General features: G+C 50.2%; 34 non-coding genes across 34 annotated transcripts; all 34 read left to right on the top strand.

Moving 5' to 3' along the window:
* The first annotated feature begins 594 nt into the window (after window positions 1-594).
* Window positions 595-666, top strand: Trnat-cgu. The gene has a single exon. It is a non-coding gene; the product is annotated as a tRNA-Thr (tRNA).
* A 333-nt stretch (window positions 667-999) lies between these two features.
* On the top strand, window positions 1000-1073 carry Trnan-guu. Its single transcript has one exon. It is a non-coding gene; the product is annotated as a tRNA-Asn (tRNA).
* Window positions 1074-1762: 689 nt separating this feature from the next.
* On the top strand, window positions 1763-1834 carry Trnat-cgu. Its single transcript has one exon. It is a non-coding gene; the product is annotated as a tRNA-Thr (tRNA).
* Window positions 1835-2167: 333 nt separating this feature from the next.
* On the top strand, window positions 2168-2241 carry Trnan-guu. Its single transcript has one exon. It is a non-coding gene; the product is annotated as a tRNA-Asn (tRNA).
* Window positions 2242-2930: 689 nt separating this feature from the next.
* On the top strand, window positions 2931-3002 carry Trnat-cgu. Its single transcript has one exon. It is a non-coding gene; the product is annotated as a tRNA-Thr (tRNA).
* Window positions 3003-3335: 333 nt separating this feature from the next.
* On the top strand, window positions 3336-3409 carry Trnan-guu. Its single transcript has one exon. It is a non-coding gene; the product is annotated as a tRNA-Asn (tRNA).
* A 689-nt stretch (window positions 3410-4098) lies between these two features.
* Trnat-cgu lies at window positions 4099-4170 on the top strand. The gene has a single exon. It is a non-coding gene; the product is annotated as a tRNA-Thr (tRNA).
* Window positions 4171-4503: 333 nt separating this feature from the next.
* On the top strand, window positions 4504-4577 carry Trnan-guu. The gene has a single exon. It is a non-coding gene; the product is annotated as a tRNA-Asn (tRNA).
* Window positions 4578-5266: 689 nt separating this feature from the next.
* Window positions 5267-5338, top strand: Trnat-cgu. The gene has a single exon. It is a non-coding gene; the product is annotated as a tRNA-Thr (tRNA).
* A 333-nt stretch (window positions 5339-5671) lies between these two features.
* Trnan-guu lies at window positions 5672-5745 on the top strand. The gene has a single exon. It is a non-coding gene; the product is annotated as a tRNA-Asn (tRNA).
* A 689-nt stretch (window positions 5746-6434) lies between these two features.
* Window positions 6435-6506, top strand: Trnat-cgu. The gene has a single exon. It is a non-coding gene; the product is annotated as a tRNA-Thr (tRNA).
* Window positions 6507-6839: 333 nt separating this feature from the next.
* Window positions 6840-6913, top strand: Trnan-guu. The gene has a single exon. It is a non-coding gene; the product is annotated as a tRNA-Asn (tRNA).
* Window positions 6914-7602: 689 nt separating this feature from the next.
* Window positions 7603-7674, top strand: Trnat-cgu. The gene has a single exon. It is a non-coding gene; the product is annotated as a tRNA-Thr (tRNA).
* Window positions 7675-8007: 333 nt separating this feature from the next.
* Window positions 8008-8081, top strand: Trnan-guu. Its single transcript has one exon. It is a non-coding gene; the product is annotated as a tRNA-Asn (tRNA).
* Window positions 8082-8770: 689 nt separating this feature from the next.
* Window positions 8771-8842, top strand: Trnat-cgu. Its single transcript has one exon. It is a non-coding gene; the product is annotated as a tRNA-Thr (tRNA).
* Window positions 8843-9175: 333 nt separating this feature from the next.
* Trnan-guu lies at window positions 9176-9249 on the top strand. The gene has a single exon. It is a non-coding gene; the product is annotated as a tRNA-Asn (tRNA).
* Window positions 9250-9938: 689 nt separating this feature from the next.
* On the top strand, window positions 9939-10010 carry Trnat-cgu. The gene has a single exon. It is a non-coding gene; the product is annotated as a tRNA-Thr (tRNA).
* Window positions 10011-10343: 333 nt separating this feature from the next.
* Trnan-guu lies at window positions 10344-10417 on the top strand. The gene has a single exon. It is a non-coding gene; the product is annotated as a tRNA-Asn (tRNA).
* A 692-nt stretch (window positions 10418-11109) lies between these two features.
* On the top strand, window positions 11110-11181 carry Trnat-cgu. Its single transcript has one exon. It is a non-coding gene; the product is annotated as a tRNA-Thr (tRNA).
* Window positions 11182-11514: 333 nt separating this feature from the next.
* Trnan-guu lies at window positions 11515-11588 on the top strand. Its single transcript has one exon. It is a non-coding gene; the product is annotated as a tRNA-Asn (tRNA).
* Window positions 11589-12277: 689 nt separating this feature from the next.
* On the top strand, window positions 12278-12349 carry Trnat-cgu. Its single transcript has one exon. It is a non-coding gene; the product is annotated as a tRNA-Thr (tRNA).
* Window positions 12350-12682: 333 nt separating this feature from the next.
* Window positions 12683-12756, top strand: Trnan-guu. The gene has a single exon. It is a non-coding gene; the product is annotated as a tRNA-Asn (tRNA).
* A 689-nt stretch (window positions 12757-13445) lies between these two features.
* Window positions 13446-13517, top strand: Trnat-cgu. The gene has a single exon. It is a non-coding gene; the product is annotated as a tRNA-Thr (tRNA).
* Window positions 13518-13850: 333 nt separating this feature from the next.
* Trnan-guu lies at window positions 13851-13924 on the top strand. Its single transcript has one exon. It is a non-coding gene; the product is annotated as a tRNA-Asn (tRNA).
* A 689-nt stretch (window positions 13925-14613) lies between these two features.
* Window positions 14614-14685, top strand: Trnat-cgu. The gene has a single exon. It is a non-coding gene; the product is annotated as a tRNA-Thr (tRNA).
* Window positions 14686-15018: 333 nt separating this feature from the next.
* Window positions 15019-15092, top strand: Trnan-guu. Its single transcript has one exon. It is a non-coding gene; the product is annotated as a tRNA-Asn (tRNA).
* Window positions 15093-15781: 689 nt separating this feature from the next.
* Window positions 15782-15853, top strand: Trnat-cgu. Its single transcript has one exon. It is a non-coding gene; the product is annotated as a tRNA-Thr (tRNA).
* Window positions 15854-16186: 333 nt separating this feature from the next.
* Window positions 16187-16260, top strand: Trnan-guu. Its single transcript has one exon. It is a non-coding gene; the product is annotated as a tRNA-Asn (tRNA).
* Window positions 16261-16949: 689 nt separating this feature from the next.
* On the top strand, window positions 16950-17021 carry Trnat-cgu. The gene has a single exon. It is a non-coding gene; the product is annotated as a tRNA-Thr (tRNA).
* Window positions 17022-17354: 333 nt separating this feature from the next.
* Trnan-guu lies at window positions 17355-17428 on the top strand. Its single transcript has one exon. It is a non-coding gene; the product is annotated as a tRNA-Asn (tRNA).
* A 689-nt stretch (window positions 17429-18117) lies between these two features.
* Window positions 18118-18189, top strand: Trnat-cgu. The gene has a single exon. It is a non-coding gene; the product is annotated as a tRNA-Thr (tRNA).
* A 333-nt stretch (window positions 18190-18522) lies between these two features.
* Window positions 18523-18596, top strand: Trnan-guu. Its single transcript has one exon. It is a non-coding gene; the product is annotated as a tRNA-Asn (tRNA).
* Window positions 18597-19285: 689 nt separating this feature from the next.
* Trnat-cgu lies at window positions 19286-19357 on the top strand. The gene has a single exon. It is a non-coding gene; the product is annotated as a tRNA-Thr (tRNA).
* A 333-nt stretch (window positions 19358-19690) lies between these two features.
* Window positions 19691-19764, top strand: Trnan-guu. Its single transcript has one exon. It is a non-coding gene; the product is annotated as a tRNA-Asn (tRNA).
* The last annotated feature ends 150 nt before the right edge of the window (window positions 19765-19914 follow it).

The following is a 19914-nucleotide window of genomic DNA, read 5'->3' as shown; positions in this document are numbered from 1 at the left end:
AGCCTTATACACATTCAGCCAAGTGACACTGTAGGTAAAAACATGGCCCTACACAGACGTTCTGCTGTTTTCCTTTTTATTCGTCATGTGTGACACTGCAGTAGAGGGACGCCCGCTACAAAAGACGTATTCTTTACATTCAATTTCAGCATATACGTCGCGAGTGCCATATGACAGGGCCTGTCTCTCGATGTCGATTTGTATTTGGTGTGTCTTAAGTGTCGGTCTGCAGTAGGCCGCTGTTGGCCGAGCGACGTGCAGTCGCCTTACATGAAGCCCCATGGGCAACGCCAGTGCCACTGTGGACAACAGCGCACTGTAGTAGCCAGAGAGAGGAGCCGAAAGGCGCATTTCGCAGTCGAGCCACGCTATCCCACAAGCTGTGCACTAGGTCAGGATTGTGCAGACCGCTAACTTTTGGTGGGCCGACGCTCGTCGTCGATCGTAAGGGCGAAACATTCAAGAGATTTGGAAAACGGCAATGTGGACACCCCCAGCAGCAGCTGTGTGCCAAGTCCGATATCTGGTCGAGGGCTGCAAGATTCAGTATGATGAAGTAACAATTTGGGGATAGCTCACAAACGCTAAGCTGCCGCCTTCTTAGCTCAGTGGTAGAGCACTGGTCTCGTAAACCAGGGGTCGTGAGTTCGAACCTCACAGAAGGCATTCATTTTTTAAACCTTCCTGCAAGGAGCGGAGCTATCTCGAGCAGCATCTAACACATGGCAGTACACTGAATGAAAGGGATGTTCTACAACCTATGACAAGTATTCTACTGGCCTCAGAGGTTTTCTGAATGCATAGGCAGAACATTGGTTTGTATGCATTTTGTAGTATAATGTCATGCTTGGCGATGTCATTCGTTTACGAGCCTCGCTACAGTGTGCATGCACGTTATCCATGTGAAGAGGCGTAAGCAAATGCTACCATTCTGCGAGATTCCTGCAGAAGGTATACGAATTGCGTTGATATACAGAGCACAAGGGAGCCAAAGTCAAGGCCTCCGTGGCGCACTCGGCTAGCGCGTTCGGCTGTTAACCGAAAGGTTGGTGGTTCGAGCCCACCCGGGGGCGAAATCGTTTTAACCGGCACCGAGGTGAGGGCATACGTCAACTTTGTTAGAGATACACAGCTAGTGTGACAATTTGGCTGCGTTTGAGTGATGCCACAGAGCCTTATACACATTCAGCCAAGTGACACTGTAGGTAAAAACATGGCCCTACACAGACGTTCTGCTGTTTTCCTTTTTATTCGTCATGTGTGACACTGCAGTAGAGGGACGCCCGCTACAAAAGACGTATTCTTTACATTCAATTTCAGCATATACGTCGCGAGTGCCATATGACAGGGCCTGTCTCTCGATGTCGATTTGTATTTGGTGTGTCTTAAGTGTCGGTCTGCAGTAGGCCGCTGTTGGCCGAGCGACGTGCAGTCGCCTTACATGAAGCCCCATGGGCAACGCCAGTGCCACTGTGGACAACAGCGCACTGTAGCCAGAGAGAGGAGCCGAAAGGCGCATTTCGCAGTCGAGCCACGCTATCCCACAAGCTGTGCACTAGGTCAGGATTGTGCAGACCGCTAACTTTTGGTGGGCCGACGCTCGTCGTCGATCGTAAGGGCGAAACATTCAAGAGATTTGGAAAACGGCAATGTGGACACCCCCAGCAGCAGCTGTGTGCCAAGTCCGATATCTGGTCGAGGGCTGCAAGATTCAGTATGATGAAGTAACAATTTGGGGATAGCTCACAAACGCTAAGCTGCCGCCTTCTTAGCTCAGTGGTAGAGCACTGGTCTCGTAAACCAGGGGTCGTGAGTTCGAACCTCACAGAAGGCATTCATTTTTTAAACCTTCCTGCAAGGAGCGGAGCTATCTCGAGCAGCATCTAACACATGGCAGTACACTGAATGAAAGGGATGTTCTACAACCTATGACAAGTATTCTACTGGCCTCAGAGGTTTTCTGAATGCATAGGCAGAACATTGGTTTGTATGCATTTTGTAGTATAATGTCATGCTTGGCGATGTCATTCGTTTACGAGCCTCGCTACAGTGTGCATGCACGTTATCCATGTGAAGAGGCGTAAGCAAATGCTACCATTCTGCGAGATTCCTGCAGAAGGTATACGAATTGCGTTGATATACAGAGCACAAGGGAGCCAAAGTCAAGGCCTCCGTGGCGCACTCGGCTAGCGCGTTCGGCTGTTAACCGAAAGGTTGGTGGTTCGAGCCCACCCGGGGGCGAAATCGTTTTAACCGGCACCGAGGTGAGGGCATACGTCAACTTTGTTAGAGATACACAGCTAGTGTGACAATTTGGCTGCGTTTGAGTGATGCCACAGAGCCTTATACACATTCAGCCAAGTGACACTGTAGGTAAAAACATGGCCCTACACAGACGTTCTGCTGTTTTCCTTTTTATTCGTCATGTGTGACACTGCAGTAGAGGGACGCCCGCTACAAAAGACGTATTCTTTACATTCAATTTCAGCATATACGTCGCGAGTGCCATATGACAGGGCCTGTCTCTCGATGTCGATTTGTATTTGGTGTGTCTTAAGTGTCGGTCTGCAGTAGGCCGCTGTTGGCCGAGCGACGTGCAGTCGCCTTACATGAAGCCCCATGGGCAACGCCAGTGCCACTGTGGACAACAGCGCACTGTAGCCAGAGAGAGGAGCCGAAAGGCGCATTTCGCAGTCGAGCCACGCTATCCCACAAGCTGTGCACTAGGTCAGGATTGTGCAGACCGCTAACTTTTGGTGGGCCGACGCTCGTCGTCGATCGTAAGGGCGAAACATTCAAGAGATTTGGAAAACGGCAATGTGGACACCCCCAGCAGCAGCTGTGTGCCAAGTCCGATATCTGGTCGAGGGCTGCAAGATTCAGTATGATGAAGTAACAATTTGGGGATAGCTCACAAACGCTAAGCTGCCGCCTTCTTAGCTCAGTGGTAGAGCACTGGTCTCGTAAACCAGGGGTCGTGAGTTCGAACCTCACAGAAGGCATTCATTTTTTAAACCTTCCTGCAAGGAGCGGAGCTATCTCGAGCAGCATCTAACACATGGCAGTACACTGAATGAAAGGGATGTTCTACAACCTATGACAAGTATTCTACTGGCCTCAGAGGTTTTCTGAATGCATAGGCAGAACATTGGTTTGTATGCATTTTGTAGTATAATGTCATGCTTGGCGATGTCATTCGTTTACGAGCCTCGCTACAGTGTGCATGCACGTTATCCATGTGAAGAGGCGTAAGCAAATGCTACCATTCTGCGAGATTCCTGCAGAAGGTATACGAATTGCGTTGATATACAGAGCACAAGGGAGCCAAAGTCAAGGCCTCCGTGGCGCAATCGGCTAGCGCGTTCGGCTGTTAACCGAAAGGTTGGTGGTTCGAGCCCACCCGGGGGCGAAATCGTTTTAACCGGCACCGAGGTGAGGGCATACGTCAACTTTGTTAGAGATACACAGCTAGTGTGACAATTTGGCTGCGTTTGAGTGATGCCACAGAGCCTTATACACATTCAGCCAAGTGACACTGTAGGTAAAAACATGGCCCTACAAAGACGTTCTGCTGTTTTCCTTTTTATTCGTCATGTGTGACACTGCAGTAGAGGGACGCCCGCTACAAAAGACGTATTCTTTACATTCAATTTCAGCATATACGTCGCGAGTGCCATATGACAGGGCCTGTCTCTCGATGTCGATTTGTATTTGGTGTGTCTTAAGTGTCGGTCTGCAGTAGGCCGCTGGTGGCCGAGCGACGTGCAGTCGCCTTACATGAAGCCCCATGGGCAACGCCAGTGCCACTGTGGACAACAGCGCACTGTAGCCAGAGAGAGGAGCCGAAAGGCGCATTTCGCAGTCGAGCCACGCTATCCCACAAGCTGTGCACTAGGTCAGGATTGTGCAGACCGCTAACTTTTGGTGGGCCGACGCTCGTCGTCGATCGTAAGGGCGAAACATTCAAGAGATTTGGAAAACGGCAATGTGGACACCCCCAGCAGCAGCTGTGTGCCAAATCCGATATCTGGTCGAGGGCTGCAAGATTCAGTATGATGAAGTAACAATTTGGGGATAGCTCACAAACGCTAAGCTGCCGCCTTCTTAGCTCAGTGGTAGAGCACTGGTCTCGTAAACCAGGGGTCGTGAGTTCGAACCTCACAGAAGGCATTCATTTTTTAAACCTTCCTGCAAGGAGCGGAGCTATCTCGAGCAGCATCTAACACATGGCAGTACACTGAATGAAAGGGATGTTCTACAACCTATGACAAGTATTCTACTGGCCTCAGAGGTTTTCTGAATGCATAGGCAGAACATTGGTTTGTATGCATTTTGTAGTATAATGTCATGCTTGGCGATGTCATTCGTTTACGAGCCTCGCTACAGTGTGCATGCACGTTATCCATGTGAAGAGGCGTAAGCAAATGCTACCATTCTGCGAGATTCCTGCAGAAGGTATACGAATTGCGTTGATATACAGAGCACAAGGGAGCCAAAGTCAAGGCCTCCGTGGCGCAATCGGCTAGCGCGTTCGGCTGTTAACCGAAAGGTTGGTGGTTCGAGCCCACCCGGGGGCGAAATCGTTTTAACCGGCACCGAGGTGAGGGCATACGTCAACTTTGTTAGAGATACACAGCTAGTGTGACAATTTGGCTGCGTTTGAGTGATGCCACAGAGCCTTATACACATTCAGCCAAGTGACACTGTAGGTAAAAACATGGCCCTACACAGACGTTCTGCTGTTTTCCTTTTTATTCGTCATGTGTGACACTGCAGTAGAGGGACGCCCGCTACAAAAGACGTATTCTTTACATTCAATTTCAGCATATACGTCGCGAGTGCCATATGACAGGGCCTGTCTCTCGATGTCGATTTGTATTTGGTGTGTCTTAAGTGTCGGTCTGCAGTAGGCCGCTGTTGGCCGAGCGACGTGCAGTCGCCTTACATGAAGCCCCATGGGCAACGCCAGTGCCACTGTGGACAACAGCGCACTGTAGCCAGAGAGAGGAGCCGAAAGGCGCATTTCGCAGTCGAGCCACGCTATCCCACAAGCTGTGCACTAGGTCAGGATTGTGCAGACCGCTAACTTTTGGTGGGCCGACGCTCGTCGTCGATCGTAAGGGCGAAACATTCAAGAGATTTGGAAAACGGCAATGTGGACACCCCCAGCAGCAGCTGTGTGCCAAATCCGATATCTGGTCGAGGGCTGCAAGATTCAGTATGATGAAGTAACAATTTGGGGATAGCTCACAAACGCTAAGCTGCCGCCTTCTTAGCTCAGTGGTAGAGCACTGGTCTCGTAAACCAGGGGTCGTGAGTTCGAACCTCACAGAAGGCATTCATTTTTTAAACCTTCCTGCAAGGAGCGGAGCTATCTCGAGCAGCATCTAACACATGGCAGTACACTGAATAAAAGGGATGTTCTACAACCTATGACAAGTATTCTACTGGCCTCAGAGGTTTTCTGAATGCATAGGCAGAACATTGGTTTGTATGCATTTTGTAGTATAATGTCATGCTTGGCGATGTCATTCGTTTACGAGCCTCGCTACAGTGTGCATGCACGTTATCCATGTGAAGAGGCGTAAGCAAATGCTACCATTCTGCGAGATTCCTGCAGAAGGTATACGAATTGCGTTGATATACAGAGCACAAGGAAGCCAAAGTCAAGGCCTCCGTGGCGCAATCGGCTAGCGCGTTCGGCTGTTAACCGAAAGGTTGGTGGTTCGAGCCCACCCGGGGGCGAAATCGTTTTAACCGGAACCGAGGTGAGGACATACGTCAACTTTGTTAGAGATACACAGCTAGTGTGACAATTTGGCTGCGTTTGAGTGATGCCACAGAGCCTTATACACATTCAGCCAAGTGACACTGTAGGTAAAAACATGGCCCTACACAGACGTTCTGCTGTTTTCCTTTTTATTCGTCATGTGTGACACTGCAGTAGAGGGACGCCCGCTACAAAAGACGTATTCTTTACATTCAATTTCAGCATATACGTCGCGAGTGCCATATGACAGGGCCTGTCTCTCGATGTCGATTTGTATTTGGTGTGTCTTAAGTGTCGGTCTGCAGTAGGCCGCTGTTGGCCGAGCGACGTGCAGTCGCCTTACATGAAGCCCCATGGGCAACGCCAGTGCCACTGTGGACAACAGCGCACTGTAGCCAGAGAGAGGAGCCGAAAGGCGCATTTCGCAGTCGAGCCACGCTATCCCACAAGCTGTGCACTAGGTCAGGATTGTGCAGACCGCTAACTTTTGGTGGGCCGACGCTCGTCGTCGATCGTAAGGGCGAAACATTCAAGAGATTTGGAAAACGGCAATGTGGACACCCCCAGCAGCAGCTGTGTGCCAAGTCCGATATCTGGTCGAGGGCTGCAAGATTCAGTATGATGAAGTAACAATTTGGGGATAGCTCACAAACGCTAAGCTGCCGCCTTCTTAGCTCAGTGGTAGAGCACTGGTCTCGTAAACCAGGGGTCGTGAGTTCGAACCTCACAGAAGGCATTCATTTTTTAAACCTTCCTGCAAGGAGCGGAGCTATCTCGAGCAGCATCTAACACATGGCAGTACACTGAATGAAAGGGATGTTCTACAACCTATGACAAGTATTCTACTGGCCTCAGAGGTTTTCTGAATGCATAGGCAGAACATTGGTTTGTATGCATTTTGTAGTATAATGTCATGCTTGGCGATGTCATTCGTTTACGAGCCTCGCTACAGTGTGCATGCACGTTATCCATGTGAAGAGGCGTAAGCAAATGCTACCATTCTGCGAGATTCCTGCAGAAGGTATACGAATTGCGTTGATATACAGAGCACAAGGGAGCCAAAGTCATGGCCTCCGTGGCGCACTCGGCTAGCGCGTTCGGCTGTTAACCGAAAGGTTGGTGGTTCGAGCCCACCCGGGGGCGAAATCGTTTTAACCGGCACCGAGGTGAGGGCATACGTCAACTTTGTTAGAGATACACAGCTAGTGTGACAATTTGGCTGCGTTTGAGTGATGCCACAGAGCCTTATACACATTCAGCCAAGTGACACTGTAGGTAAAAACATGGCCCTACACAGACGTTCTGCTGTTTTCCTTTTTATTCGTCATGTGTGACACTGCAGTAGAGGGACGCCCGCTACAAAAGACGTATTCTTTACATTCAATTTCAGCATATACGTCGCGAGTGCCATATGACAGGGCCTGTCTCTCGATGTCGATTTGTATTTGGTGTGTCTTAAGTGTCGGTCTGCAGTAGGCCGCTGTTGGCCGAGCGACGTGCAGTCGCCTTACATGAAGCCCCATGGGCAACGCCAGTGCCACTGTGGACAACAGCGCACTGTAGCCAGAGAGAGGAGCCGAAAGGCGCATTTCGCAGTCGAGCCACGCTATCCCACAAGCTGTGCACTAGGTCAGGATTGTGCAGACCGCTAACTTTTGGTGGGCCGACGCTCGTCGTCGATCGTAAGGGCGAAACATTCAAGAGATTTGGAAAACGGCAATGTGGACACCCCCAGCAGCAGCTGTGTGCCAAGTCCGATATCTGGTCGAGGGCTGCAAGATTCAGTATGATGAAGTAACAATTTGGGGATAGCTCACAAACGCTAAGCTGCCGCCTTCTTAGCTCAGTGGTAGAGCACTGGTCTCGTAAACCAGGGGTCGTGAGTTCGAACCTCACAGAAGGCATTCATTTTTTAAACCTTCCTGCAAGGAGCGGAGCTATCTCGAGCAGCATCTAACACATGGCAGTACACTGAATGAAAGGGATGTTCTACAACCTATGACAAGTATTCTACTGGCCTCAGAGGTTTTCTGAATGCATAGGCAGAACATTGGTTTGTATGCATTTTGTAGTATAATGTCATGCTTGGCGATGTCATTCGTTTACGAGCCTCGCTACAGTGTGCATGCACATTATCCATGTGAAGAGGCGTAAGCAAATGCTACCATTCTGCGAGATTCCTGCAGAAGGTATACGAATTGCGTTGATATACAGAGCACAAGGGAGCCAAAGCCAAGGCCTCCGTGGCGCAATCGGCTAGCGCGTTCGGCTGTTAACCGAAAGGTTGGTGGTTCGAGCCCACCCGGGGGCGAAATCGTTTTAACCGGCACCGAGGTGAGGGCATACGTCAACTTTGTTAGAGATACACAGCTAGTGTGACAATTTGGCTGCGTTTGAGTGATGCCACAGAGCCTTATACACATTCAGCCAAGTGACACTGTAGGTAAAAACATGGCCCTACACAGACGTTCTGCTGTTTTCCTTTTTATTCGTCATGTGTGACACTGCAGTAGAGGGACGCCCGCTACAAAAGACGTATTCTTTACATTCAATTTCAGCATATACGTCGCGAGTGCCATATGACAGGGCCTGTCTCTCGATGTCGATTTGTATTTGGTGTGTCTTAAGTGTCGGTCTGCAGTAGGCCGCTGTTGGCCGAGCGACGTGCAGTCGCCTTACATGAAGCCCCATGGGCAACGCCAGTGCCACTGTGGACAACAGCGCACTGTAGCCAGAGAGAGGAGCCGAAAGGCGCATTTCGCAGTCGAGCCACGCTATCCCACAAGCTGTGCACTAGGTCAGGATTGTGCAGACCGCTAACTTTTGGTGGGCCGACGCTCGTCGTCGATCGTAAGGGCGAAACATTCAAGAGATTTGGAAAACGGCAATGTGGACACCCCCAGCAGCAGCTGTGTGCCAAGTCCGATATCTGGTCGAGGGCTGCAAGATTCAGTATGATGAAGTAACAATTTGGGGATAGCTCACAAACGCTAAGCTGCCGCCTTCTTAGCTCAGTGGTAGAGCACTGGTCTCGTAAACCAGGGGTCGTGAGTTCGAACCTCACAGAAGGCATTCATTTTTTAAACCTTCCTGCAAGGAGCGGAGCTATCTCGAGCAGCATCTAACACATGGCAGTACACTGAATGAAAGGGATGTTCTACAACCTATGACAAGTATTCTACTGGCCTCAGAGGTTTTCTGAATGCATAGGCAGAACATTGGTTTGTATGCATTTTGTAGTATAATGTCATGCTTGGCGATGTCATTCGTTTACGAGCCTCGCTACAGTGTGCATGCACGTTATCCATGTGAAGAGGCGTAAGCAAATGCTACCATTCTGCGAGATTCCTGCAGAAGGTATACGAATTGCGTTGATATACAGAGCACAAGGGAGCCAAAGTCAAGGCCTCCGTGGCGCACTCGGCTAGCGCGTTCGGCTGTTAACCGAAAGGTTGGTGGTTCGAGCCCACCCGGGGGCGAAATCGTTTTAACCGGCACCGAGGTGAGGGCATACGTCAACTTTGTTAGAGATACACAGCTAGTGTGACAATTTGGCTGCGTTTGAGTGATGCCACAGAGCCTTATACACATTCAGCCAAGTGACACTGTAGGTAAAAACATGGCCCTACACAGACGTTCTGCTGTTTTCCTTTTTATTCGTCATGTGTGACACTGCAGTAGAGGGACGCCCGCTACAAAAGACGTATTCTTTACATTCAATTTCAGCATATACGTCGCGAGTGCCATATGACAGGGCCTGTCTCTCGATGTCGATTTGTATTTGGTGTGTCTTAAGTGTCGGTCTGCAGTAGGCCGCTGTTGGCCGAGCGACGTGCAGTCGCCTTACATGAAGCCCCATGGGCAACGCCAGTGCCACTGTGGACAACAGCGCACTGTAGCCAGAGAGAGGAGCCGAAAGGCGCATTTCGCAGTCGAGCCACGCTATCCCACAAGCTGTGCACTAGGTCAGGATTGTGCAGACCGCTAACTTTTGGTGGGCCGACGCTCGTCGTCGATCGTAAGGGCGAAACATTCAAGAGATTTGGAAAACGGCAATGTGGACACCCCCAGCAGCAGCTGTGTGCCAAGTCCGATATCTGGTCGAGGGCTGCAAGATTCAGTATGATGAAGTAACAATTTGGGGATAGCTCACAAACGCTAAGCTGCCGCCTTCTTAGCTCAGTGGTAGAGCACTGGTCTCGTAAACCAGGGGTCGTGAGTTCGAACCTCACAGAAGGCATTCATTTTTTAAACCTTCCTGCAAGGAGCGGAGCTATCTCGAGCAGCATCTAACACATGGCAGTACACTGAATGAAAGGGATGTTCTACAACCTATGACAAGTATTCTACTGGCCTCAGAGGTTTTCTGAATGCATAGGCAGAACATTGGTTTGTATGCATTTTGTAGTATAATGTCATGCTTGGCGATGTCATTCGTTTACGAGCCTCGCTACAGTGTGCATGCACGTTATCCATGTGAAGAGGCGTAAGCAAATGCTACCATTCTGCGAGATTCCTGCAGAAGGTATACGAATTGCGTTGATATACAGAGCACAAGGGAGCCAAAGCCAAGGCCTCCGTGGCGCAATCGGCTAGCGCGTTCGGCTGTTAACCGAAAGGTTGGTGGTTCGAGCCCACCCGGGGGCGAAATCGTTTTAACCGGCACCGAGGTGAGGGCATACGTCAACTTTGTTAGAGATACACAGCTAGTGTGACAATTTGGCTGCGTTTGAGTGATGCCACAGAGCCTTATACACATTCAGCCAAGTGACACTGTAGGTAAAAACATGGCCCTACACAGACGTTCTGCTGTTTTCCTTTTTATTCGTCATGTGTGACACTGCAGTAGAGGGACGCCCGCTACAAAAGACGTATTCTTTACATTCAATTTCAGCATATACGTCGCGAGTGCCATATGACAGGGCCTGTCTCTCGATGTCGATTTGTATTTGGTGTGTCTTAAGTGTCGGTCTGCAGTAGGCCGCTGTTGGCCGAGCGACGTGCAGTCGCCTTACATGAAGCCCCATGGGCAACGCCAGTGCCACTGTGGACAACAGCGCACTGTAGTAGCCAGAGAGAGGAGCCGAAAGGCGCATTTCGCAGTCGAGCCACGCTATCCCACAAGCTGTGCACTAGGTCAGGATTGTGCAGACCGCTAACTTTTGGTGGGCCGACGCTCGTCGTCGATCGTAAGGGCGAAACATTCAAGAGATTTGGAAAACGGCAATGTGGACACCCCCAGCAGCAGCTGTGTGCCAAGTCCGATATCTGGTCGAGGGCTGCAAGATTCAGTATGATGAAGTAACAATTTGGGGATAGCTCACAAACGCTAAGCTGCCGCCTTCTTAGCTCAGTGGTAGAGCACTGGTCTCGTAAACCAGGGGTCGTGAGTTCGAACCTCACAGAAGGCATTCATTTTTTAAACCTTCCTGCAAGGAGCGGAGCTATCTCGAGCAGCATCTAACACATGGCAGTACACTGAATGAAAGGGATGTTCTACAACCTATGACAAGTATTCTACTGGCCTCAGAGGTTTTCTGAATGCATAGGCAGAACATTGGTTTGTATGCATTTTGTAGTATAATGTCATGCTTGGCGATGTCATTCGTTTACGAGCCTCGCTACAGTGTGCATGCACGTTATCCATGTGAAGAGGCGTAAGCAAATGCTACCATTCTGCGAGATTCCTGCAGAAGGTATACGAATTGCGTTGATATACAGAGCACAAGGGAGCCAAAGTCAAGGCCTCCGTGGCGCACTCGGCTAGCGCGTTCGGCTGTTAACCGAAAGGTTGGTGGTTCGAGCCCACCCGGGGGCGAAATCGTTTTAACCGGCACCGAGGTGAGGGCATACGTCAACTTTGTTAGAGATACACAGCTAGTGTGACAATTTGGCTGCGTTTGAGTGATGCCACAGAGCCTTATACACATTCAGCCAAGTGACACTGTAGGTAAAAACATGGCCCTACACAGACGTTCTGCTGTTTTCCTTTTTATTCGTCATGTGTGACACTGCAGTAGAGGGACGCCCGCTACAAAAGACGTATTCTTTACATTCAATTTCAGCATATACGTCGCGAGTGCCATATGACAGGGCCTGTCTCTCGATGTCGATTTGTATTTGGTGTGTCTTAAGTGTCGGTCTGCAGTAGGCCGCTGTTGGCCGAGCGACGTGCAGTCGCCTTACATGAAGCCCCATGGGCAACGCCAGTGCCACTGTGGACAACAGCGCACTGTAGCCAGAGAGAGGAGCCGAAAGGCGCATTTCGCAGTCGAGCCACGCTATCCCACAAGCTGTGCACTAGGTCAGGATTGTGCAGACCGCTAACTTTTGGTGGGCCGACGCTCGTCGTCGATCGTAAGGGCGAAACATTCAAGAGATTTGGAAAACGGCAATGTGGACACCCCCAGCAGCAGCTGTGTGCCAAGTCCGATATCTGGTCGAGGGCTGCAAGATTCAGTATGATGAAGTAACAATTTGGGGATAGCTCACAAACGCTAAGCTGCCGCCTTCTTAGCTCAGTGGTAGAGCACTGGTCTCGTAAACCAGGGGTCGTGAGTTCGAACCTCACAGAAGGCATTCATTTTTTAAACCTTCCTGCAAGGAGCGGAGCTATCTCGAGCAGCATCTAACACATGGCAGTACACTGAATGAAAGGGATGTTCTACAACCTATGACAAGTATTCTACTGGCCTCAGAGGTTTTCTGAATGCATAGGCAGAACATTGGTTTGTATGCATTTTGTAGTATAATGTCATGCTTGGCGATGTCATTCGTTTACGAGCCTCGCTACAGTGTGCATGCACGTTATCCATGTGAAGAGGCGTAAGCAAATGCTACCATTCTGCGAGATTCCTGCAGAAGGTATACGAATTGCGTTGATATACAGAGCACAAGGGAGCCAAAGTCAAGGCCTCCGTGGCGCACTCGGCTAGCGCGTTCGGCTGTTAACCGAAAGGTTGGTGGTTCGAGCCCACCCGGGGGCGAAATCGTTTTAACCGGCACCGAGGTGAGGGCATACGTCAACTTTGTTAGAGATACACAGCTAGTGTGACAATTTGGCTGCGTTTGAGTGATGCCACAGAGCCTTATACACATTCAGCCAAGTGACACTGTAGGTAAAAACATGGCCCTACACAGACGTTCTGCTGTTTTCCTTTTTATTCGTCATGTGTGACACTGCAGTAGAGGGACGCCCGCTACAAAAGACGTATTCTTTACATTCAATTTCAGCATATACGTCGCGAGTGCCATATGACAGGGCCTGTCTCTCGATGTCGATTTGTATTTGGTGTGTCTTAAGTGTCGGTCTGCAGTAGGCCGCTGTTGGCCGAGCGACGTGCAGTCGCCTTACATGAAGCCCCATGGGCAACGCCAGTGCCACTGTGGACAACAGCGCACTGTAGCCAGAGAGAGGAGCCGAAAGGCGCATTTCGCAGTCGAGCCACGCTATCCCACAAGCTGTGCACTAGGTCAGGATTGTGCAGACCGCTAACTTTTGGTGGGCCGACGCTCGTCGTCGATCGTAAGGGCGAAACATTCAAGAGATTTGGAAAACGGCAATGTGGACACCCCCAGCAGCAGCTGTGTGCCAAGTCCGATATCTGGTCGAGGGCTGCAAGATTCAGTATGATGAAGTAACAATTTGGGGATAGCTCACAAACGCTAAGCTGCCGCCTTCTTAGCTCAGTGGTAGAGCACTGGTCTCGTAAACCAGGGGTCGTGAGTTCGAACCTCACAGAAGGCATTCATTTTTTAAACCTTCCTGCAAGGAGCGGAGCTATCTCGAGCAGCATCTAACACATGGCAGTACACTGAATGAAAGGGATGTTCTACAACCTATGACAAGTATTCTACTGGCCTCAGAGGTTTTCTGAATGCATAGGCAGAACATTGGTTTGTATGCATTTTGTAGTATAATGTCATGCTTGGCGATGTCATTCGTTTACGAGCCTCGCTACAGTGTGCATGCACGTTATCCATGTGAAGAGGCGTAAGCAAATGCTACCATTCTGCGAGATTCCTGCAGAAGGTATACGAATTGCGTTGATATACAGAGCACAAGGGAGCCAAAGCCAAGGCCTCCGTGGCGCAATCGGCTAGCGCGTTCGGCTGTTAACCGAAAGGTTGGTGGTTCGAGCCCACCCGGGGGCGAAATCGTTTTAACCGGCACCGAGGTGAGGGCATACGTCAACTTTGTTAGAGATACACAGCTAGTGTGACAATTTGGCTGCGTTTGAGTGATGCCACAGAGCCTTATACACATTCAGCCAAGTGACACTGTAGGTAAAAACATGGCCCTACACAGACGTTCTGCTGTTTTCCTTTTTATTCGTCATGTGTGACACTGCAGTAGAGGGACGCCCGCTACAAAAGACGTATTCTTTACATTCAATTTCAGCATATACGTCGCGAGTGCCATATGACAGGGCCTGTCTCTCGATGTCGATTTGTATTTGGTGTGTCTTAAGTGTCGGTCTGCAGTAGGCCGCTGTTGGCCGAGCGACGTGCAGTCGCCTTACATGAAGCCCCATGGGCAACGCCAGTGCCACTGTGGACAACAGCGCACTGTAGCCAGAGAGAGGAGCCGAAAGGCGCATTTCGCAGTCGAGCCACGCTATCCCACAAGCTGTGCACTAGGTCAGGATTGTGCAGACCGCTAACTTTTGGTGGGCCGACGCTCGTCGTCGATCGTAAGGGCGAAACATTCAAGAGATTTGGAAAACGGCAATGTGGACACCCCCAGCAGCAGCTGTGTGCCAAGTCCGATATCTGGTCGAGGGCTGCAAGATTCAGTATGATGAAGTAACAATTTGGGGATAGCTCACAAACGCTAAGCTGCCGCCTTCTTAGCTCAGTGGTAGAGCACTGGTCTCGTAAACCAGGGGTCGTGAGTTCGAACCTCACAGAAGGCATTCATTTTTTAAACCTTCCTGCAAGGAGCGGAGCTATCTCGAGCAGCATCTAACACATGGCAGTACACTGAATGAAAGGGATGTTCTACAACCTATGACAAGTATTCTACTGGCCTCAGAGGTTTTCTGAATGCATAGGCAGAACATTGGTTTGTATGCATTTTGTAGTATAATGTCATGCTTGGCGATGTCATTCGTTTACGAGCCTCGCTACAGTGTGCATGCACGTTATCCATGTGAAGAGGCGTAAGCAAATGCTACCATTCTGCGAGATTCCTGCAGAAGGTATACGAATTGCGTTGATATACAGAGCACAAGGGAGCCAAAGCCAAGGCCTCCGTGGCGCAATCGGCTAGCGCGTTCGGCTGTTAACCGAAAGGTTGGTGGTTCGAGCCCACCCGGGGGCGAAATCGTTTTAACCGGCACCGAGGTGAGGGCATACGTCAACTTTGTTAGAGATACACAGCTAGTGTGACAATTTGGCTGCGTTTGAGTGATGCCACAGAGCCTTATACACATTCAGCCAAGTGACACTGTAGGTAAAAACATGGCCCTACACAGACGTTCTGCTGTTTTCCTTTTTATTCGTCATGTGTGACACTGCAGTAGAGGGACGCCCGCTACAAAAGACGTATTCTTTACATTCAATTTCAGCATATACGTCGCGAGTGCCATATGACAGGGCCTGTCTCTCGATGTCGATTTGTATTTGGTGTGTCTTAAGTGTCGGTCTGCAGTAGGCCGCTGTTGGCCGAGCGACGTGCAGTCGCCTTACATGAAGCCCCATGGGCAACGCCAGTGCCACTGTGGACAACAGCGCACTGTAGCCAGAGAGAGGAGCCGAAAGGCGCATTTCGCAGTCGAGCCACGCTATCCCACAAGCTGTGCACTAGGTCAGGATTGTGCAGACCGCTAACTTTTGGTGGGCCGACGCTCGTCGTCGATCGTAAGGGCGAAACATTCAAGAGATTTGGAAAACGGCAATGTGGACACCCCCAGCAGCAGCTGTGTGCCAAGTCCGATATCTGGTCGAGGGCTGCAAGATTCAGTATGATGAAGTAACAATTTGGGGATAGCTCACAAACGCTAAGCTGCCGCCTTCTTAGCTCAGTGGTAGAGCACTGGTCTCGTAAACCAGGGGTCGTGAGTTCGAACCTCACAGAAGGCATTCATTTTTTAAACCTTCCTGCAAGGAGCGGAGCTATCTCGAGCAGCATCTAACACATGGCAGTACACTGAATGAAAGGGATGTTCTACAACCTATGACAAGTATTCTACTGGCCTCAGAGGTTTTCTGAATGCATAGGCAGAACATTGGTTTGTATGCATTTTGTAGTATAATGTCATGCTTGGCGATGTCATTCGTTTACGAGCCTCGCTACAGTGTGCATGCACGTTATCCATGTGAAGAGGCGTAAGCAAATGCTACCATTCTGCGAGATTCCTGCAGAAGGTATACGAATTGCGTTGATATACAGAGCACAAGGGAGCCAAAGTCAAGGCCTCCGTGGCGCACTCGGCTAGCGCGTTCGGCTGTTAACCGAAAGGTTGGTGGTTCGAGCCCACCCGGGGGCGAAATCGTTTTAACCGGCACCGAGGTGAGGGCATACGTCAACTTTGTTAGAGATACACAGCTAGTGTGACAATTTGGCTGCGTTTGAGTGATGCCACAGAGCCTTATACACATTCAGCCAAGTGACACTGTAGGTAAAAACATGGCCCTACACAGACGTTCTGCTGTTTTCCTTTTTATTCGTCATGTGTGACACTGCAGTAGAGGGACGCCCGCTACAAAAGACGTATTCTTTACATTCAATTTCAGCATATACGTCGCGAGTGCCATATGACAGGGCCTGTCTCTCGATGTCGATTTGTATTTGGTGTGTCTTAAGTGTCGGTCTGCAGTAGGCCGCTGTTGGCCGAGCGACGTGCAGTCGCCTTACATGAAGCCCCATGGGCAACGCCAGTGCCACTGTGGACAACAGCGCACTGTAGCCAGAGAGAGGAGCCGAAAGGCGCATTTCGCAGTCGAGCCACGCTATCCCACAAGCTGTGCACTAGGTCAGGATTGTGCAGACCGCTAACTTTTGGTGGGCCGACGCTCGTCGTCGATCGTAAGGGCGAAACATTCAAGAGATTTGGAAAACGGCAATGTGGACACCCCCAGCAGCAGCTGTGTGCCAAGTCCGATATCTGGTCGAGGGCTGCAAGATTCAGTATGATGAAGTAACAATTTGGGGATAGCTCACAAACGCTAAGCTGCCGCCTTCTTAGCTCAGTGGTAGAGCACTGGTCTCGTAAACCAGGGGTCGTGAGTTCGAACCTCACAGAAGGCATTCATTTTTTAAACCTTCCTGCAAGGAGCGGAGCTATCTCGAGCAGCATCTAACACATGGCAGTACACTGAATGAAAGGGATGTTCTACAACCTATGACAAGTATTCTACTGGCCTCAGAGGTTTTCTGAATGCATAGGCAGAACATTGGTTTGTATGCATTTTGTAGTATAATGTCATGCTTGGCGATGTCATTCGTTTACGAGCCTCGCTACAGTGTGCATGCACGTTATCCATGTGAAGAGGCGTAAGCAAATGCTACCATTCTGCGAGATTCCTGCAGAAGGTATACGAATTGCGTTGATATACAGAGCACAAGGGAGCCAAAGGCAAGGCCTCCGTGGCGCACTCGGCTAGCGCGTTCGGCTGTTAACCGAAAGGTTGGTGGTTCGAGCCCACCCGGGGGCGAAATCGTTTTAACCGGCACCGAGGTGAGGGCATACGTCAACTTTGTTAGAGATACACAGCTAGTGTGACAATTTGGCTGCGTTTGAGTGATGCCACAGAGCCTTATACACATTCAGCCAAGTGACACTGTAGGTAAAAACATGGCCCTACACAGACGTTCTGCTGTTTTCCTTTTTATTCGTCATGTGTGACACTGCAGTAGAGGGACGCCCGCTACAAAAGACGTATTCTTTACATTCAATTTCAGCATATACGTCGCGAGTGCCATATGACAGGGCCTGTCTCTCGATGTCGATTTGTATTTGGTGTGTCTTAAGTGTCGGTCTGCAGTAGGCCGCTGTTGGCCGAGCGACGTGCAGTCGCCTTACATGAAGCCCCATGGGCAACGCCAGTGCCACTGTGGACAACAGCGCACTGTAGCCAGAGAGAGGAGCCGAAAGGCGCATTTCGCAGTCGAGCCACGCTATCCCACAAGCTGTGCACTAGGTCAGGATTGTGCAGACCGCTAACTTTTGGTGGGCCGACGCTCGTCGTCGATCGTAAGGGCGAAACATTCAAGAGATTTGGAAAACGGCAATGTGGACACCCCCAGCAGCAGCTGTGTGCCAAGTCCGATATCTGGTCGAGGGCTGCAAGATTCAGTATGATGAAGTAACAATTTGGGGATAGCTCACAAACGCTAAGCTGCCGCCTTCTTAGCTCAGTGGTAGAGCACTGGTCTCGTAAACCAGGGGTCGTGAGTTCGAACCTCACAGAAGGCATTCATTTTTTAAACCTTCCTGCAAGGAGCGGAGCTATCTCGAGCAGCATCTAACACATGGCAGTACACTGAATGAAAGGGATGTTCTACAACCTATGACAAGTATTCTACTGGCCTCAGAGGTTTTCTGAATGCATAGGCAGAACATTGGTTTGTATGCATTTTGTAGTATAATGTCATGCTTGGCGATGTCATTCGTTTACGAGCCTCGCTACAGTGTGCATGCACGTTATCCATGTGAAGAGGCGTAAGCAAATGCTACCATTCTGCGAGATTCCTGCAGAAGGTATACGAATTGCGTTGATATACAGAGCACAAGGGAGCCAAAGCCAAGGCCTCCGTGGCGCAATCGGCTAGCGCGTTCGGCTGTTAACCGAAAGGTTGGTGGTTCGAGCCCACCCGGGGGCGAAATCGTTTTAACCGGCACCGAGGTGAGGGCATACGTCAACTTTGTTAGAGATACACAGCTAGTGTGACAATTTGGCTGCGTTTGAGTGATGCCACAGAGCCTTATACACATTCAGCCAAGTGACACTGTAGGTAAAAACATGGCCCTACACAGACGTTCTGCTGTTTTCCTTTTTATTCGTCATGTGTGACACTGCAGTAGAGGGACGCCCGCTACAAAAGACGTATTCTTTACATTCAATTTCAGCATATACGTCGCGAGTGCCATATGACAGGGCCTGTCTCTCGATGTCGATTTGTATTTGGTGTGTCTTAAGTGTCGGTCTGCAGTAGGCCGCTGTTGGCCGAGCGACGTGCAGTCGCCTTACATGAAGCCCCATGGGCAACGCCAGTGCCACTGTGGACAACAGCGCACTGTAGCCAGAGAGAGGAGCCGAAAGGCGCATTTCGCAGTCGAGCCACGCTATCCCACAAGCTGTGCACTAGGTCAGGATTGTGCAGACCGCTAACTTTTGGTGGGCCGACGCTCGTCGTCGATCGTAAGGGCGAAACATTCAAGAGATTTGGAAAACGGCAATGTGGACACCCCCAGCAGCAGCTGTGTGCCAAGTCCGATATCTGGTCGAGGGCTGCAAGATTCAGTATGATGAAGTAACAATTTGGGGATAGCTCACAAACGCTAAGCTGCCGCCTTCTTAGCTCAGTGGTAGAGCACTGGTCTCGTAAACCAGGGGTCGTGAGTTCGAACCTCACAGAAGGCATTCATTTTTTAAACCTTCCTGCAAGGAGCGGAGCTATCTCGAGCAGCATCTAACACATGGCAGTACACTGAATGAAAGGGATGTTCTACAACCTATGACAAGTATTCTACTGGCCTCAGAGGTTTTCTGAATGCATAGGCAGAACATTGGTTTGTATGCATTTTGTAGTATAATGTCATGCTTGGCGATGTCATTCGTTTACGAGCCTCGCTACAGTGTGCATGCACGTTATCCATGTGAAGAGGCGTAAGCAAATGCTACCATTCTGCGAGATTCCTGCAGAAGGTATACGAATTGCGTTGATATACAGAGCACAAGGGAGCCAAAGGCAAGGCCTCCGTGGCGCACTCGGCTAGCGCGTTCGGCTGTTAACCGAAAGGTTGGTGGTTCGAGCCCACCCGGGGGCGAAATCGTTTTAACCGGCACCGAGGTGAGGGCATACGTCAACTTTGTTAGAGATACACAGCTAGTGTGACAATTTGGCTGCGTTTGAGTGATGCCACAGAGCCTTATACACATTCAGCCAAGTGACACTGTAGGTAAAAACATGGCCCTAC

Source organism: Schistocerca americana, chromosome 5 (genome assembly GCF_021461395.2).
Source record: "Schistocerca americana isolate TAMUIC-IGC-003095 chromosome 5, iqSchAmer2.1, whole genome shotgun sequence".
In the NCBI taxonomy this organism is placed as follows: domain Eukaryota; kingdom Metazoa; phylum Arthropoda; class Insecta; order Orthoptera; family Acrididae; genus Schistocerca; species Schistocerca americana.
The sequence above is the reverse complement of the archived record's forward strand: the minus strand, read 5'-3'. Positions and strand labels throughout refer to the sequence as shown.